The 19,546-nt window shown below is 35.5% G+C and overlaps 1 protein-coding gene across 1 annotated transcript in view; it reads left to right on the forward strand.

Moving 5' to 3' along the window:
* Window positions 1–19,546, forward strand: part of CSRNP3 (cysteine and serine rich nuclear protein 3) — a 182,405-nt gene that overhangs the window by 16,059 nt on the left and 146,800 nt on the right. The window contains exon 2 of the mRNA XM_058549164.1: window positions 2,261–2,431. The gene's annotated coding sequence lies outside the window, so the exon portion shown is untranslated. The remainder of the gene's footprint in view (window positions 1–2,260; window positions 2,432–19,546) is intronic.

Genomic DNA, 19,546 nt, shown 5'->3' on the forward strand with positions numbered 1-19,546 from the left:
ATAACTCACCAATCAGTTAAAAATGGAATGTTCTCTGTTGGCCAAGCTTGTAGTCGCTACACCACTTAACTATTTATTTTTCTCCATAGCACTGATCTCTATAAGACATATTATATGTTTAATTTACTTATCTGTTTATTATTCGTCTACTCCTTTCCACAACAACTCCCAGTAAGTGAACACCATTAGAGGAAGGAATTTTTCTCTTTCTGTGTTGTTACTTTATCATTTTCCAGCATCTAAAATAGTCACTGGTATATGATAGAAGCTCAATAGATGTTTACTGAATAAATAATAAATGGCCCCTAAACAAGGGCAGAAGACAAACGAATTCTTTACTATAGAATGGCATGAATGACTGAATGAGGATACTCGGATTCCCGTTCTCAACAGTCTGAACTGAGATATACTGAAAGAACGAGCCAATTGGTGTTCGTCGTTGAGGCTTTCAGGATACAATGAGGCAGAGGCAGGTCTGTCAGAAACCAAAGCCGTGTGCCAGCTGGGGATATGAGGAAGCGGAAAATACAGAAACAGAGGAAGCCAGTCAGCAGAAGGACCTGGAACAAATATGTCCTAAGGAAATGTAGCTACCAAAATTGAGGGGGACTATGGAGTCAGTGAGGGGCACAAGGAGGGTGGCCAGTCCCAAGGTTGCTACATTTTTAGAAAGTCGCTCCAGTTAGACTTGTTCCTTACTACCATGAGGGCGTAGAGAGGACGGCTATGCTGAGGTTTGATGGCTTAAGATGTCACCTCTCTTTGGTAGCATATATCGTGCAGGTACCTTTTGTGAAATAAATTTGTGCCCCCCACTGATGTGTCTATAGCAAAGGCATTTCAGGTATTTTGTTGGGCTAATGGAGAAGAGAGTGTTTTGATTCATTAGTCTGTAATCCTTCCAAGTCAAGATCTGAACCATTCTTTGTCTATTTTGTAGAGCCCAGTCTAAGTCGGGCTTTAAATTACAATGTAATCTAAAAATTCCTCCTTTAATTTTACAAACAAAATTAATAAGGGAAAAGAGGATGGAGAATATGAAACCTAAGCATGTAAAGGACTGCTTCTGAATGCGGATGAAGCTTTGGCCAGGTTTAGAGTAGATTAAATTGGGAAAGCATGGAGCTGAAAATGACGTGGACCTGAATGGCAGCTTCCCGCTTTGGCTTGAGCGTGCGTCTCTGCTTCAACCACAGTTCATGCTACTTACCACCTACTGTCTCCCTTGTTGTGAGACCGTTTATTATTGTTCCTATGTTATCATTTTTCTTAGGGTAGAGAAGTATTTCTTGATACCTTTGTTACAAATAACTGTAGACAAAAGGGAAGACTAAGATGACTTCATGATTTCATTACATCTGACTCTCTTTACTCATTAAGTTGCCTACCATTGTAGGAATTTGTGTTTGCGACCACTGATCACCTTACAAGTTACTCTATATCTTATAAGTGAAGAAATTATTACTCCCAGAGGTTTAATGACTCATCCAAATCGACATTAACAAATTTTTAAAAATGCATCAGCTACCTCTGACTGGTTTTCACTGACCATGTTAATACAGAAAGTGAAGAGACTTAAATTAATATTTTATCCAGTAAAAGATTTAGGGACTGTGGTTTACCTTGTATAAAATCTATTCAGCCAGGCTTCTTGGCATAGGACTCAAGTATTCCCTGTAGCTCTGCTGAATTGACTGGAAACATGATAAGGCATCTAAATTCTGCAGGTATAGCCATTCCTAGCAACCAATTTGATATTTGACGGACAAAGAGCCCCAGGAAAGTAGATGCCTTCGTACCTGGGTAAAAAGAAATCCCAAGCCAGATAGGCATGCCCTAATCAGCATGCTCTGAGTATGACAGCATGCAAGTGAGTGATCTATTTCCTTCTGAACTCTGGCTCTGTCAATGACAGTACACGATTTACTAGAACAAATCAAATAAATGTATTTGACGCCCGTTTTGACATTTCAAAACACTGAACCATAGTTGCTTATGTAACACTCGGGTTCCACATTCTTAATTTTGACTTTTTCTCATAAAATACTGTTGTCAGAATGAGAATGCAGATAACAATGAATCATGGTAGAATTGTTTTCTGTGCTTTAAAACCTTATGGAAAGAAGAATTTCTGCGTGGATATGATAATGTGGTAGACGTGGTTCAAAAAATTACAGCCCTCAAAAATGATTTGAAGACCTTGACTGTGCAATCAGTGGTCAAACGTTTTACTGCTCTGTTGTTCCCGTTGTTATTACAGGTACATGTGACAGCGCTGCAGCGATGAGTGGAATTTTAAAGGGGAAGTTTGAAGAAATTGACGGCTCCTCACTCTGCTCCTCTGTGCAGGAATCAGATGATGAAGTTTTTAGCTGTGACACTGCTGACAGTGTTGATAGTGTCTATCCGTCCGCTTCTAATCATTTCACTGGTGAGTATCTGAAGCTGTATTTCAGGGTGTACTCTAAATTGTGTTGTATGGTTGATTCTTGGAGTTTTTATCTTCATCCACTGGCTTAAATCCGCTCCCAAGTTTTTCCTCATACTAGACTTATTTGCAAAATGTGCTATCATTTTGGTTAATTAAGTCTCAGTAGTATATTCCTGTTCATTTCTATAGAGTATGAGAGGCAGAAAGGAGTCCAATCAAAAGTAAGCACATAACAATTGGAAATGATTTCATTTGTGCCTTTGGCTTTCGGAAATAGATCCATCTTTTCGAAATCTAATCCATCGAGCTCTTTAGAACTTCTAATGCTGGTCAATGAGTTGTCAAATATTCGCAGTGCTGAGTGCAACACATTCGCTTCCTAGGTGAGAAAATGATGTTTGTTTTTAAAAGAATCCTGCTCTGAGATCGAAGCCTTGAAAGCCCTGAGATTCTATAGTTGTTTGGACATCCATAAACCTCAGACTCAAGGCCAGGTTAATTCACTATAGTAAGTGCAACTTTCTGCACATAAATACTTCTCCAGGCAGAATGTGAACAACATTTAGCTTAGTGCGATATGTTCTAACTTAAAGTTCTAGCCATTTCAAGTTGCATGCCTTGTAACACATGCGCATATGAAGATTTTGAAATAGGTAAATCTTTTCCAACATTTCTGTGTCCATTCAATCCCAGTCATTAGGGGAATCTAATTGTTAGATTAGGGGTGATCCAGTCATTAGGATCTCCAAATTATTTTTTAGATGAGTTAACATCATGCAAAGCAAAACTAAACAAGGTCAATAAAAGCCCCACAACTTTACCTTCCCCTTATAGGATGAAGGATATAAACCTCCTTTGAAAGCTGCATTCCATGAGTAAAGGTAAAAATTATCCAACACAAAAGAGAGGTTTGTATTTTTTTCCCACAATAGTTTTTTCTAGAATTATTATTCTGGTGCATTTATGCTTGGAGATTTTTAACTCACCAAAATAGCCTTTTAAAATTCACACTAAAGTTCATATAATGTGGCTCTATGATCCCCTAAAATTTCATTTTAACCCTATTCTCCTCACCCCCAATAATTCAAAAGTTTGTTTGATATTCATGAATTCTCCCTCATCACTCTTAAAAGCATTTAGAATAAAAATAGGTACAATTTTATAAGAATGTTTAGCCTTTGTATTATTCGTCTCTTGACTAAAGTAGAACTTGTTTTGTGTGAATTGTAGAACGTATAAAAAAGTAAAGAGGCGATAAGGGGACACTTGGGAGACAGAGAAAGCAATAGCCGTTTTGAGAACAAGATTCTCTTGTTACACAGAAGAGTTATTGTTAGCCAGTGGATTTGGGGGGATCAGTTTTGTTGGGATTTACCTATAGCCTTTTAATCCCTTCCTCTAAGTGACTGTAGCCTGTGGAAGGCACACACTTGTCACTCATGGTGCCTAGAAGAGTGCTGAGCATCGAATGATGCTTGGATTAATTTTAGACAATTCTTTTTTTTTTTACACTTTGACAAATAAAAATTGTATATATTTAAGGTATACAACATGATGTTTTGGTATACATATGCTTTGTAAAATGAGGATCACAATCGAGCTAATTAACATTTCCATCACCTCGCATAGTACCTTTTTTTTTTTTCTTTTTTGGTGGTGATGAGAATGTTTGAGATCTACTCTCTCGGCAAATTTCAAGTAGGCAATACATTATTTTTATAATTTCAGACAATTTTTAAAAACTGGAGAGAATGAGTCCACTGGATATCCTTATCCTTAGAAAAGCAACAGCACACATTTCAGTTCAAGACCATCAGGAACAGTCTGTCAAATACCTCTTCTATGTACCTTGGAGAGCTCTCCTCCAAGCCCTGGAGCACTGCAAGAGCTGCCTAGGAGTTTTCAACTTTTTTCCCTTTAGCCACTCCTGAAAAACGTCATCTAGACCTTATTTCTTTGAGATACTACCTCACCACTGCAGTGCAGCATTTTCCACACCCCTGTGATTCTGTTTTTAAACCTCCAGCATGCTTACAACCTCCCTGGTGTCTATGCCTCTCCTAAAGTTACAAATTGACTCTCTCCTGGAAAAATCAATTGCAGGACTTGGCTATGCAAGATGCCTATTGATTTCTATGGCTTGTGAGTTCACAAAGTACCTATAATGTTCATTAAACACCATTGGGTCTTACAATTGTGGTTCAAGATGCTTTCCAGATGAAAGTGATGTTCCGGAGGTTTAGATGGGGTTTTAAGAATTACAGGTCAGGCTCTTATCATGAGCACCTGAACAGTTCCCAGGAAGGGTAAAAGTGAGTGGAGAGTGGTTTTATTTTGATAAGATAAACTATTTGATAACTATTTTTCTGTTTGGTCATAACTTTTCTGTTTCATCACCATTGCGAGAGTATGTGGAGGAGGAGATATCCACTGTGTACAGAAGTCAGGCTAGTCCAAAAAGCAGCTGCCAAGTTTGATTAGCTTTTTCCAGCATTGCTGTTAATGTACTTTTCTTTGTGAATTTTCAAGGGTTTTGAGGGAAATATTTACTGATACTCCTCTGTAAAGAAACAGTGATATGCATCATTGAACAACTTGTAATTGAATGTGTGATCAGAACCATGATTTGGGATACACAGTAGGGAGGAGGCGTAAGGAAGAAAAGATAGAAAATGTGAGATACGGGATGCTTCCTGTCACTGTGAGCCTCATCTCAATTACAAAATTTTATTAATTATTTTATAAAGTTGGGCAAATTGAGGAAGAAAACCCATTTTAATTCTTTTTGAGAGGATCCAATGCTCTGTATACAACAGAGTAAGACAAAACCAATAGTAAGAGTCAACTCTCATTTTGAATTCAAAAAATGTTAGGACTAGTAGGGCCTTTGGCATCATTGAGGCCAATTCCTTTATTTCACAGAGGTGGAGACTGAGGCCCAGGGAGGGTAACTTGACAAGAATCCAAAAGTGAGCTACTGGCCGAGGACGTTTATTGTAGATCCCTAGGGTCTACCTTTCTACTAGACTGTGCTACTTGCTGATGGCTCTGTTACATCACTGACTATTAAGTAGAGGGACCCAAATCATCAAGTGAAAGATATAGCTGTACCTTTTGTGCCAGCTCCTCTTAGAAATGGAATGAGGCCATATTTTGGTAAAGGTAATTGGCATCCTATCTCCTGTTGCCTTTTTTTTTCCAGTTGGTTTCTGGTGAAAGTGCTGATATCTCCTGGCTGTAACATAGTGCCAGTGATGATGTTGTGAATAAATTCAATGAGCTAAAGAAATAGTGGACAGAGAATTCAATTTGAGTGTGGATGAACCATTTCTCTTCCCCTTTGTGTAAGTAAGTGACAGGGAAGACTGTTGAGACTTTCCTTGTATGTCACTGACATTGATGGAAATATCTTACAGCAAACATGTTGTTTTACATTTACATGAAGGAAATTGGTTTGTCTTGGTGACATAATGCTACTTGTGATAATGTGAAAATGTTACAATGAAAAGAAGGTTAGATGAAGTATGCAGTATGCATCTTTAATGGCAGCTAACAAATAGAGGGTTATTTCATTTACTTTAAAAGTAAAACCTTTGTACATTCCACTTTTGCTAGAAGGGTAAATGGGCATCCTGGACTCCCTGAAAAAAAAGATAATGATATCTTTCTATCCCTTGAACTCCAGGACCCTACATTACTTGTTCAATAATTCAAGACTTCAGAAACCCACTTACCTTGCATTTCGATTAGACTCACTTAGCCACAGCTTCTGACTGAATGGAGTAATTATATTCCATTTTGCTGGCTAGGTACAGAATTGGCTTTATATTTGCTTGTTTGTTTTAAACCCTGAAAAACGTAACTTAAATTTGACTTTAAACTTAAAAGCACAATGGGGCTGAATTTCAAATACAATTTTATATATCGATATTGTAGTGAATCTAGAAAACCATTTATCACTTGTGGTTTTAACTCTTAGTTAGCCATCATAAAAAATTAAATATAAAGGTAGTCCTGGTGATGTTAATGGTGCTGTTTCTTACATCTTTCAAGGGCTGAGGCACTATTAGCATGAGATCCAAAATACATCATAGAAATTCTTCCAATTTCCCACATCTATTATTTACTCAGGATGTCTTTAGGTGGAGTTGATATTGTAGCTATATTTCATAAAGAGTACAAGAATTAGAGTTGCTATTAAATATTAAAGACACCATCTTCACATTAGTGATCAGAATATTTTCATCTGACAGTGTAATTTGTTTATAAATATTTCTTAGAATATTTGAGTTTTATCAATCCTTGATAAGAATCACATCCTTATTTTGGGGTCACCTAGGAGTGGTCACGGGCAAGAAATAGGTGATTGCCCAACTGCAAAATACTGTGACTTGAAAAATGGATTCAAATGAATTTAGGTGATTAAAATTCTACTAACCGTTTTCAAAGTACTGTAATCTTTTGGCTTTAGTTTGAATACCAGAGGTTGACTGGCTTTATACTTGTTGTTTATGATGGTAACGATGAAATTATAGTGCCTGAAGCAAATGTCCTTGTGTTTCTCAAAAGATTTTAAAATTCATCATGCAGATCAGGCAGTCTGATGCTTTCTGACAGCTTGAGGGAAGTATATTTGTGTGCATGTGAATGCAGAAAAGAATTAAACCTGCTCCTGCTAAAAAAAAAAAAAAAAGAGCCATTTGGTGCTATTTCTGAATTGGCTGCAATATTTAACCATTTCACTCAGGAAAGTACTTGTTTGCACTCTGAAAATGTTACTTTTTGTCTGAGGAATTTGGGAATAAACTGGGAATGTTTTAGAGCCGCAGAATTGTTGTACCATATGTTTTATATGTTCAAGTATGTGATCTGGCAAGAACTAGAATAGTTAAATGTTTCAAATTTCCTGAATTCTTTAGAGAGTCGGATTAAGGTTAAAAGTATAGTTTTTAAATGTAATGAAGAAAGAGCATTCATAATAAATATAATAAAAGATAAACATTTGATTTTCAACCAAAGGCCAACACATAAAAGCTAGAAAGGCATTTTCTTTTAGCGATATTTAATTTTCAAGCAGGAAAGTATTTGTAGTGAGTTAAAATTGAAATGGACGCTCAGTTTGTTGCATTTGTTTTATCTTATCTCACAAACATTATAATAATGGAACAGTAATAAAGATTGATTTATGTAATTTACAATTCTAGGAATTTGAATGAAATGTATGAAACTTGACTTGTATAATGAACTATTAAATCACTCTAAGATCCTTAATGGATATCTGCAGTGGTCTTAATTAGCATGACCAAAAAAAAAGCCCCAAAACCAAACTCTATTAAAACAATTTCCAAAGCACTGTGAAAGCTGGTGAAGGTTGCTAGACAGAGTGCTGAAAGCACTAAATGTTTCTGACTGAAATACAATAGTGGGTCCTAATAATTGTGACATTGTGGAGACCTGAAATGCATGCAACCCTATAGATTTTTACACCGCGAGGGGATGATTATGTTAGTGTATATACTGTAAGATGAAAAAAGCACATATTTTAATTTTATGTTAATAAAATTACTTTTAAATATTCACAGCTAAAGAATACTTAATATATTTCATCTTAAAATTTGCTCTAATGCCTACAACTTCTACATTTAAAAAAATGTATATATTTTAAATGTTAACAAATGCCAGAGTTTGGGGTATTTAATTCCATCTTTGAGGAACTTGGTTTGGAAGAAATAATGACTATTAATTTTAAACATAGTTAATTTTTCTAACATAGCCTGTTCTATTTCATGATTTCCCCAAAGATGTTGTCCTTTATCTTCTTGCTATGTCAGATCTGACTTCTGCTGTTTGCTGTTTCTATGACAACCATCATATCATATCATATCATATCATATCATATCATAGTTCAGATATATACATTTTCAGATAGACACATATACATACATTTTAAGAACTTTTTACTTACCAATAGAATTGATGATTAGGCTGACAATTATAGTTGTCATTAATCAGTACTAAAATTAAATGCTATGCTAATATCATGGCTACATAAAACATATGTATCCTACATTTGGCCTAGATTTTTTTAAAAAAAGGCATTAAGCTAGAGAGACTGAAAAAAAAACCTAGAGGGTTAACTTGACTAAGTAATTTGTGGACACTAATAAAGAAGCATATATATTTAAAAATTCCCCTCAATATAAGACAAACAAGGGTTTTGATGAAAAATTAAAAAATGAATGGAATCCGAAAAGGATAAACACAGCCTAAATAAACATTGTTGTTTTCAACAGAATAGCTCTTACTTTTTTAGCATTCACTAGCTTTATAGCTAGAGTATGGAAATGGTTGAAATTTGTAATTACAATTATTTTAAGCTCCTTGATGGCAAGGGCTGTGTCCTGTATTTCCCCCTCATTGCTTAATGGTAATAATCATAATAGCAAGCTTTATTAAACATTTTATTATTTGCCAGGCATTGTGCTAGATGCTTTAAACAAATTATTTCATTTGATTCTCATAATGTTAGGTCCTAAATTAGTTTATTTTTGATTGGCATGTTCATGACTTTTCTAAAAAGGACATGACTTAATTGATCAAATGATTTCTGTCACCTTAAACATGACATGAATGAACTGAAATAGGCTAATTGTATGGAAATTGATTAAGATTGTTGAATACAATTAGGGTCTCCTTCAACAGGTACAGATCCACAGAAAAAAATGTTTTCATATGAGATGTTTATGAAGTTTCCAATTTATGCATACAATATTGCCAGTATAAATGAAATCACTCTCCAAACTCCCTACATAGTTTTACCGACCTTTAAATTTGTTAGTAAGTCAGAATTAAATATTCTAAGATTAGAACATTGAAATATTTTGAATCAACATATTTAACATCTTTTTATTACTTTAAAAAGCTAAATGTATAAAAAATTTTAGCTTTAAGAATGATTTTTGCAGTATTTTTTCTTATGATGAAAAATTGTATAGAACCTATACACTATGCAATTGGTTAAATAATCTATAGAAAACCACACAATGGATTACTATGTGGCCAATAAAAACAGTTGAACAAATGTATTCTGTGGAGGTAAAAATACATTCACATTAATAAAGAAGTTTGCAAAATTATATTAGTTTCATCCCATTTGTAAAATCTTATGTATGAGGTATGAATGTAATAAAATTCAGGAGTAAAAAGAGAAATACGTATTTTCTATAAAAATATAGAAAACCTTAAGAGAAGTTTTCTCTGGATAGTGGAATTATGGTTAATTTTTGTTATCTATATATTTTTCAATATTTCACATCTATATATTTTCTCAATTTATTTTCATATCTTTTAGCCTAACAAGACTTATTGTGTTCATTCATTATAATAGCTTTCTAGAATTTTCAGTAATATAATTCCTGCTATTATGACATGGTTGTAGACAAATCTTAGAATAAATTCCTAAAGATGGAAATCATAGTCCAAAATGTATCATTTTAATTGCCCTCCAGAAAGCTTTACCAATTTTTATGCCCACTTCTATTAATTGAGGCCTATTTCCCCAACATCTTGGCCACGCTAACTAGGTATTCTCTCTCTCTCTCTCTTTTTCTGTGTGTGTATGTGTGTGTGTGTGCATATGTATTATATACATACATACATATATGCTTTGGCCAGTATGGTAGATAAAAACTGATATTTCATTGGTGTTTTAAATTGAATTTCTCTGAATACTAGGAAGCATAATTATTCATGTGTTTATTTATCTGCCTTTTTGTGTGTGTGTGAATTGTCTATTTTTGATCTTTTTTTATTATGATTATTTTCTCGTTTATTGTTTTATAATGTTAAGGATTATTTAATTAACACATATGCAATAATATCTTTCCTATTTTGTCATTTGTCTTTTAACTCTGTTTATGTTTTCCATAGAAATATGTTTATGCAGTCAAATATATCACGAATTTGGCTTAGGCAGGAAATGCTTAGGCAGACCTTCTCTGCTCCCAAGATTAATTGCACTCAAATAATGTCTTCTAGAACTTATGTAAATTTCTATTGTATATTTAAATCTTTACACCATTTGAAAATTATGTTGGCATATTGTGTGAAATAGGAAGGTAATTTTCCAATTTTCCTAAAATAATGTATTGAGTAATGTAATGATTCCTATTGATTTGAAATTCTGTTTTTATCTTGAACTAAATTCTTGCATATAATAGGATCAGTGTCTGGTTTCCTTTCTATTTCATGATCTGGATGGTTAGTCCTAAACCAACAGTAGTGTTGTATTATGACTCTGTAGTAAGTTGTATTATCTCACATAGCAGTTCCCAATTTTTCCTAACCCATTACTATGAACAGAAACACAATACACTACCATACTCTTTAAAGACTCTGTAAGTTACTCTCACATGATTATTATTTGAATTTTAGAAGAATAGTGTCAAGTTACCAAACAAACCACTGCTATGCCGTTGGAATTACATTAAATTGATAGGTTAATTTGCGCCACAGGGCAGATTGACATCTTTACAATATTGCCTTTCCATTCCAGGAATGTCAGATATCTTTCCATATTTAACTTATTTTACGCACAGCAGAGTTTTGTGCTTTTCTTCCTGCAGTGCATTTTCCTTGCTGAGTCCTTAAGTTTTAAAAATATTTTTGTGCCTATTTTGAATGAGTATTTTTAATATATGTTCTAACATATTATTTTTGGTACTCGGAGAGGCATAGTTTTTTTTTCTTTAAATGGAAATGCTTCCAGAGTTTCACCTTTAACTTGGCCGTGGGATATCCTTTATGCTACATTAGAGAGTATCTTTCTATTAAGAGTTTTTAATTAATAATGAATATAAAGTTATATCAAATTCTTCATTAGTATATATCAAGATAATCCTTTTTTCTTCCACCTGTTAATATGATAAACTGAAAAATATTTTCACTAATATAAAACTATTATTGCTTTTGAGTCTATTTCATCATAAAGTAATTTCTTTAATCTCACACAAGGATCTAATTTAGTCTGGCAATGTGTGTGCATTCAGGGGCCCTTAAAAAAATGTTCAAGGTTATTTATTTATTTTGCTGAGGAGGATTCGCCCTGAGCTAACATCCACTGCCAATCTTCCTCTTTTTTTTTTTTTAATATGTGAGCTGCCAACACAGCATGGCTACTGACAGATGAGTGGTATATGTCCACACCCAGGAACCGAACCCTGGGCTGCCGAAGCACAGCATGCTGGACTTAACCACTAGGCCACCAGGGCTGGCCCTCAAGGTTATTTTAAAATCCATTTTAAAATATGTTTCACTGAGAAAGAACAAAGCTGGATGCATTACTCTTCCTGACTTCAAACTCTATTGCGAAGCTATGGTAATTAAAACAGTGCAGTATTGACATAAAAATAGACACATAAATCAGTAGAACAGAATAGAGACCCCAAAAATAAACCCACGGTCAATTAATATTTTACAAGGGAGCCAAAAATATTGACTGGAGAGAGGATAGTCTCTTTAGTAAATGGTGTTGGAAGAACTGGATATTCACATACAAAAGAATGAAACTGGACCCCTATCTTACACCATTCACAAAAATTAACTTGAAATGGATTAAGGACTCAGATGTAAGACCTGAAACTGTAAAACTCCTAGAGGAAAACAAAGGAGAAAAGCTCATTGACATCAATGAGTTTTTGGATATTACACTAAAAGCGTAAACATCAAAAGCAAAAATCAACAAGTGGTACTATGTCAAACTAAGAAGCTTCTGCACAACAAATAAAACAATCAACAAAATGAAGAGGCAACTTACAGAATGGAGGAAATATTTGCAAACCATATGTTTGATAAGGGGTTAATATCCAAAATACATAAGGGACTTGCATAGCTTAATAACAAATAATCCAATTTAAAAAATGCACAAAGGAACTGAATAGAATTTTTCCAAAGAAGATACATGGATGGCCAACAAGTACATAAAAAGGTGCTTAACATCACTAATCATTAAGGAAGTGCAAATCAAAATAACAAGACATCACCTCACTTGTCAGTATGGCTATTATTAAAACGGCTGGCAAGGATGTGGAGAAAAGGGAACCCTTGTGTACTGTTGGTGGGAATGTAAATTGGTGCAGCCACTGTGAAAAACAGTATGGAGGTTCCTCAGAAAATTAAAAATAGAATTACCATAAGATCCAGCAATCTCGATTTCTGGGTAAATATCCACAGGAAGTGAAATTACTATCTCAAAGAGATATCTGCACCCCCATGTTTGTTGCAGCATTGTTTACAATAGCCAAGACATGGAAACAACATAAAAGTCCATCAGTGGATGAATGGATAAAGAAAATGTGGTATATACACATAATGCAATATTATTCAGCCTTAAAAAAAAGGAAATCCTGCCATTTGCCACAATATGGATGGAACTTGAGAGCATTATGCTAAGTGAAATAAGTCAGACAAACAAAATACTATAAAGTATTTTTACTAAAAGTCAGACAAATACTATATGATTTCACTTATAAATGAAATCTAAAAAAAAATGAAAGAAACTCATAGAAACAGAGTAGATTGATGGTTACCAGGGACTGGAGGGTGCAGGAAATGGGGAGATGTTGGTCAAAGGCTGCCAAAAATAAAATAAAGTATGTTTCAAAACATTGCCTGTTTTTTGAACTGGACCCTGACTAATAACTCTAGTATGGGTCACATGTCCTTCACTAACCCAATCACTGTGGCCAAGGCTGAGGCCCTTTGGTTGGCTAGATCTCATTCATTTGCCCATTCTTGTGATAATAAGGAAGGAGATGTAGAGTATGTCACCAGAAAAAAATGGGAGGAAGAAAAACACGTTGGGCCACCAATGATAATGGCTACCATGTTAATAATTCACTTTGATCCCATAGTTAATAAACAGGAAGGTCTAAATTAAATACTGTTTTATAAACAACACCACACCATAAAATTCTTCATAAGTGAATAGTGGAAATAGCTCATGTCAATTGCTTTCTAAATTTATGAATATCCTATCATATTCTGTCCTTTTTCTTCTTTTTCTGGTTAATAAAGAAAACTAATATATTAAAGATCTGGTATGAGGCACATGTTGTTTTAAATACCTTACTTACCTTCCCTACAAAATACAAAATCAGAGTTCATATGCCCATTTAACAGATGAAGAAACTGATGTTAAGTATGATTTGCCCAAAGTCACAGAGATAAGAAAGATGAAAACATCAGAAAGAGGTCAACCTCTGTGTTTTGTTACTTAAGAGCCAAAGAACTTTTTATTACATTATCATGCCACTACTATTTCTCTCCTGAACTGCATTGAATCTACATTACTCAAATTTTTAAAAATTTTCCTCAGAGTTCATTCAGTATTTAGCTTGTGGTAAAATCACCTTATTATAAAATCATCTATCGTGAAGTCTATCTATAGATAGACTTCTGTAATGAATTTCCCTCCTATAATGTCTAGAATGGATCCCTCCTTCCTTTATCCACACTTTATACTTGACATTGCCACAATGTGCTGCGTGGTACTACAAACAGACCAATTTGGGGCCAGATTAAAATACATGATTCAATATACTTCATTTCTGTCTGCCACAACATGCAATGTTTCTGAAATGTGGAGAAAGTACATAAACATTTATTAAATACTTATTACTTGCTGGGCGCTTTCCACAGGGAAATATTTGCGAGGCTTCTTACATCTTTTGTGGCAGAGAAGATAAGGACATATTCTTATATAACAGAAAGTCAGTTTTTAAGAGAATGAAAGTTGTCAGGGCAGCCCAGCAGCAATTCAAGACTTTATTCAGGAGTCCCTACACTGAGGGACAGTAACTACGTGGTTCCATGAGGGAAAATGCCCATCATAACAATTAAGGTAGATACCATAGGCTGCTTCCTTAACTAAAAGTTGAGTAAACCAATGCTGTAAAGATCTTCCTCTTTTATTCCTGTCAGTGGATATTGCTTTGTCTTCTTTTAGGTTTGATTTCTATTTTCTGCAGCTGAGCATGAAAGTACACTGACTAACATAGTCTGCAATTTAGCTGTGTTCCTAGGACCATCTGTAAGAATTTATGCATTTCCTGGGAATCTGATCAATTCTAGCAGCAATTCTCTATTTTCTCTGTGAGATTGAGGAGTCCTGCAATCAATTTTCTATTTAAAAGTTGGTTTCTGCTTGGAAAAATGGTGGGTCCAATGTCCAAAAACCATTCTGTGCTTCAAAATTGATTTCCACAAATAATTCTCTTTCATGCAGACAGGTGAATTTTTATGTGAAGTCATAAATACCATATCACAGAATTTGTTTACTTTCTTTTCTTCCTTTCTTTCTCTCTTTTTCTTTCTCTCTCTCTCTTTCTTTCTTTTCTCTCTCTCTTTCCCTCCCTTCCTCCCTCTTTTTTTCTTTCTTTTTATTTTTGTTGACTTTTCCCTCTTCTTCCCCTTTGTCCTACATCCACATCTCTTGCTCCTGGAGGTAACTCTTGTTGAGCTTGTTTATGTCCTTTCGTATTTTTTTCAATATCATATAATCATAGGTAAACATATATACATGTTCTCACAAAAAGTTTTTCTCAAAAATGGATCGTATCATACACATTTTTCTTCTTCTTAATTTTTTCCATTGAGCAATACCTTATGGAAATTCCCCAAGCTATTTTTCATAGCTCTATTTTATTCCTTTTAATGGCTACAAAATATTCCAAGGTATGAATATATCACATTTTAGTCAATCATTCTCCTATATATGTTCATTTTTTTCAGCTTAGTTTTTATGTTACTATGAGCAAGGCTGTAATACATGTTCTTTTGAAAATGTCCTTAGATACCAGTGCTTCACTTTTTTATGGGATAGATTCCTAAGAGTGCAAGCATTGACTTAGATATTGGTGTATTGCTTTTTCAAAAAAGCAGCAAAGCACATACTTCTATGTGCTTTGGATACAAATATTCTTTTTCCCTTAAGTCCCAAGCAATAGGTCTTTATTTACTCATCCAACAAGATAAAGTCTCTGCCCCCATGATGTTTACGTTAGTAGTCAAGAAGGATAATGAGCAAATAAATGAATAATACGATGATGTCACAAATGTACTGTGAAGAAAATAAAGCAGGGTTAGGGAATAGCAATAGGGTGGCTATTTTAAATAAGATGATCATAAAAGGCCTCTCCAAGGAGATGCTATATTGATAGAGTCTTGAGGAAGTGAGAGAGTGAGCCATGCTCTATCTGGAGTGGATGGAGGCTTCTGGAGGGAAAGAAGATCTAATGTAACATGTCAGCAAAGAGCTTGACACTTGTGTGAATAAGCAATGGGGGAGTCAGTGGAGAAGGCAGGGACCGGGGGAGGTTATTATCGGGTGATGGAAGTGAGAGATTCGGGGACTTGTGAACAGTGGTCAGATTCAAGATACATCTTAAGAGCTGACAGGAGGTGCTGATTGTTTGGATGTGGGGTATAAGAGAAAGAAAGAAACATGAAAAATTTCTAGGCTTTCCTAACTAAACTTTTTATTTTGGAATAATTTTAGATTTATGGGAAAGTTGCAAAAATAGCACAGAGTTAGTTCCCGTAAATCCTTTGCTCAGCTTCTTCCAATGTTCACATCTTACATAAACATGGTACACTTGTCCAAACTAAGAAATTAACATTGGTATAGTACTATTAACCAAACTACAGACTCCTTCCAGATTTCACAGTCTGTCCACAGATGTCCTTTTTCTATTCTAAGATCTACTCAAGGATACCATATTGAATTTAGTCGTCATGTCTCGGTTGCCTCTGATCTGTGACAGTTTCTTAGTCTTTCCTTGTTTTTCATGACCATAACTTTTTTGAAGAGCATAATTAAAATGTTCCTCCATTTTAATTTTCTCTGTCTGGTGTTTTCTCAGGATTAGACTGGGGTTATGGATCTGGAGGAAGACTACCACAGAAGCGTTCTATTTAATTGTGTCAGGGAGTAGATGATATCAGCATGATGTATCACTGGTGATATTAATGTCAGTCATTTGGTTAAGATGGTGTCTGCCAGGTTTCCTCACTGTAACATTACTATCTTCTTTTTTCCATAATCTATTCTTTGGAGGCAACTTGCTAAACACAGCTCACACTTAAGGTGGGGGTGAGGACCGACCTCCACTTCTTGAAGGGTGGGGAGTATCTATGTATATTATTTGGAATTCTTTTGTAAGGGAGATTTGTTTTTTCTCTCGTTTATTTATTTATTCAGTTATTTATTTATATCAGTATAGACTTATATCCAATTTATTCTTTGAGTTATAATCTAATACTGTCATTAATTTTTATTGCTTAAAGTATTCCACCTTTGGTCATTGAGAGTTCTTTAAGGTTGGTTTTTATATCTTTTTTTTTTTTTGTGACGAGATCAGCCTTGTGCTAACATCTGCCAATCCTCCTCTTTTTTTTTTGCTGAGGAAGACTGGCCCTGGGCTAACATCTGTGCCCATCCTCTTTCATTCTCTATGGGACACCACCACAGCATAGCTTGACAAGCGGTGCGTCCACGTGCGCCGGAGATCTGAACCGGCGAACCCCAGGCCACTGCAGCGGAGTGCGCGCACTTAACTGCTTGCGCCACCGGGCCGGCCTCGGTTTTTATGTCTTTTTGATACGTCTGTGCCTATCTATTTTTCTTTCCCTTCTTTACTTTTCCTCACTCTAAGATGCTTCAGGTTCATCTTGTATTTACCGTGCCCCAATCCTAGAATCAGCCATTTCTCAAAGAGCTAGATTTTTAATGGCCAGCCCTGGTGGTCTAACGGTTAAGAATCAGCACTCTCACTGCCCATGGCCCATGTTTCTTTCCTGGTCAGGGAACCACACCACCCAACCATCAGTTGTCATATTGTGGCTGCGTGTTGCTGTGATTCTGAAAGCTATGCCATAAGTATTTCAAATACTAGTGGGATCACCCACGGTAGACAGGTTTCAGTGGAGCTTCCAGACTAAGACAAACTAGGAAGAAGGCCCTGGCTACCCAATTCTGAAAAAATTGGCCATGAAAACCCTATGAATAGCAGCAGAGCATTGTCTGATATAACTCCGAAAGATGAGAAGATGGCGCAAAAAGACTGGCCCGGATTCCGCTCTGCTGTACACAGGGTCGTTAGGAGTCAGAATTGACTGGTCGGCATTAACAACAACAAGATTTTTAATATGAGTCATTGGGTAAACGGTGATGCCATCTACTGAAATGGGAAAGACTGGAGTAGTAGGAGGAAGCCTAGAGGATGTTATTTTCTTTCTTCCTTCTTTCCTTCTTTCTTTTCTTTCTTTCATTTTATTATTATTACTTTTTTGACGTAAGTTTGAAAACCTGTTAGCCATTCATGCGGAATGGAGAGTAGAGTAGGCAGTAGATATAAGAATCTAAAGCTCATAGAAGAGGTTCAGACTAGAGATCTAAATTTGGGATTCATAAATAAATGGTGGTATTTAAAGACATAGGACTGGATTTGCTTTCCTAGGAAAGAGTCAGATAGAGAAGAAGTATCAGACCTCAATCCACTAAAGGATTTAGAGGTCAAGAAGAATGGAAGAAATCAGTCAAGAGGGTTGAGAAAGGGCAGCCAATAAGGTAGGAAACAAGCCTACCTCATGCATGGCATCCTAGATGGCAACTGAAGAAATATTTCAAGAAAGGGAAAGTGATTATCTGAGTTAAACTCTCTTGACAGATTAAGGAAGATAGGGAATGAAAATTTACCACTGGACTTGGCAATATCCAAGTTCACTGCTGAACTTGATATGTGCTATTTCAGTGGAGTTGTGAAAATAAAGCCTAATTTGGGGGAGTTCAACACAGAATTGCATCTGAGTAATGACGAATGCCTTTTCCTGGGAAGTTGCTCTAAAATGGAGTGGAGAAATAAGGAGATAGTGAGATGAGGAAATGTTGCAAAGGGAATCTTTTTTAAGTTGGGAGATATTATAACATATTTGTAGACAGATGGGAATAATACAGTAAAATGGGAAAAAATTATGATGCAAGAGAGAGAGGGGATAATTGAAGTAGCAAAGACCTAAAATTGGTGAGAGGAAATGAAATCTAAGGCTTAAGAGAAGGAGATGACGTTAGGTGGGAGAAAGAACAGTTTCTCCATGATAGCAAGACTGAAGTCTGACTAGATGGGTACAAATATCAAGGGTATACAGGATATAGCGGTAAGAAGAGGAAATTGAATCATGGTCCTTCCAGTTTTCTTAGAAGCAATATCACAAACTGAGACAGAGGAGATGGGAAGAAATGTTGGAGAGTTGAAAAGAAGCAAAGGTACCCTTTTTAGTGTTATCGTGGAGTTGAAGCATGGCTTAATAAGGGAAAGGTGATAAGATTGTCAGGCGCTACTGGGGACCCACTTGAAGTTTGTGGTCATATATCAATAGCTATGCCGGTAATGCAATATCCTACATTTTCTCTAGTCATAATGATCTGTAAGCTCCTAGAGGCAGGTTCAAGGTAGGAAGAAAGCTGAATTTAACCAGGTGGGTTTGTTTTTGTCACACTGATTTGAAGAAGAGAGAAAAAGGCCTTGGTGAGTGGACATGCAAGGGAGAGACTATCCTGATGAATAATGGACCCTAAAGTGGGTAAGTAGAGAAGTGTGAACATGAGTGGGGTGAGTGAAAAATGTGGAGAGGTCAAGAAGCATTTCTATTGGTGAAATGTAAGATCTAAACAATTTGGAGACTTTTATTATACAGGTTCTTTAAGGCTTCCCTATACCCTGCTGATCTTATTTGCCCTTGAGATAATAGAACTTGAAACACCTTTTTAATCCCTTTCATGATTGTCTGTCTAGTCAAGTTGGCATCTCTTCTTGGGTCAGTCTTGCTAATTTACAATTTTCTGGGAAACTGTCTCCTTCTTTAGGTTTTTAGATTTTTACCTAAATTTCCACCTAGATTCTCTTGTAATTCTTGCAAATTCTCAGTAATTGTAGTTATGTCTTTTCCCATGCCTTTAAATAGAGATCTGAATAATTTTAGAAAATTGTTTGCACACTTTCGAGCACAGCTGATTGAGTGGAAGAATCCCATGTTGACTACCTAATATATAAATAGCCT

Source organism: Diceros bicornis, chromosome 10, assembly GCF_020826845.1.
Source record: "Diceros bicornis minor isolate mBicDic1 chromosome 10, mDicBic1.mat.cur, whole genome shotgun sequence".
NCBI lineage: Eukaryota > Metazoa > Chordata > Mammalia > Perissodactyla > Rhinocerotidae > Diceros > Diceros bicornis.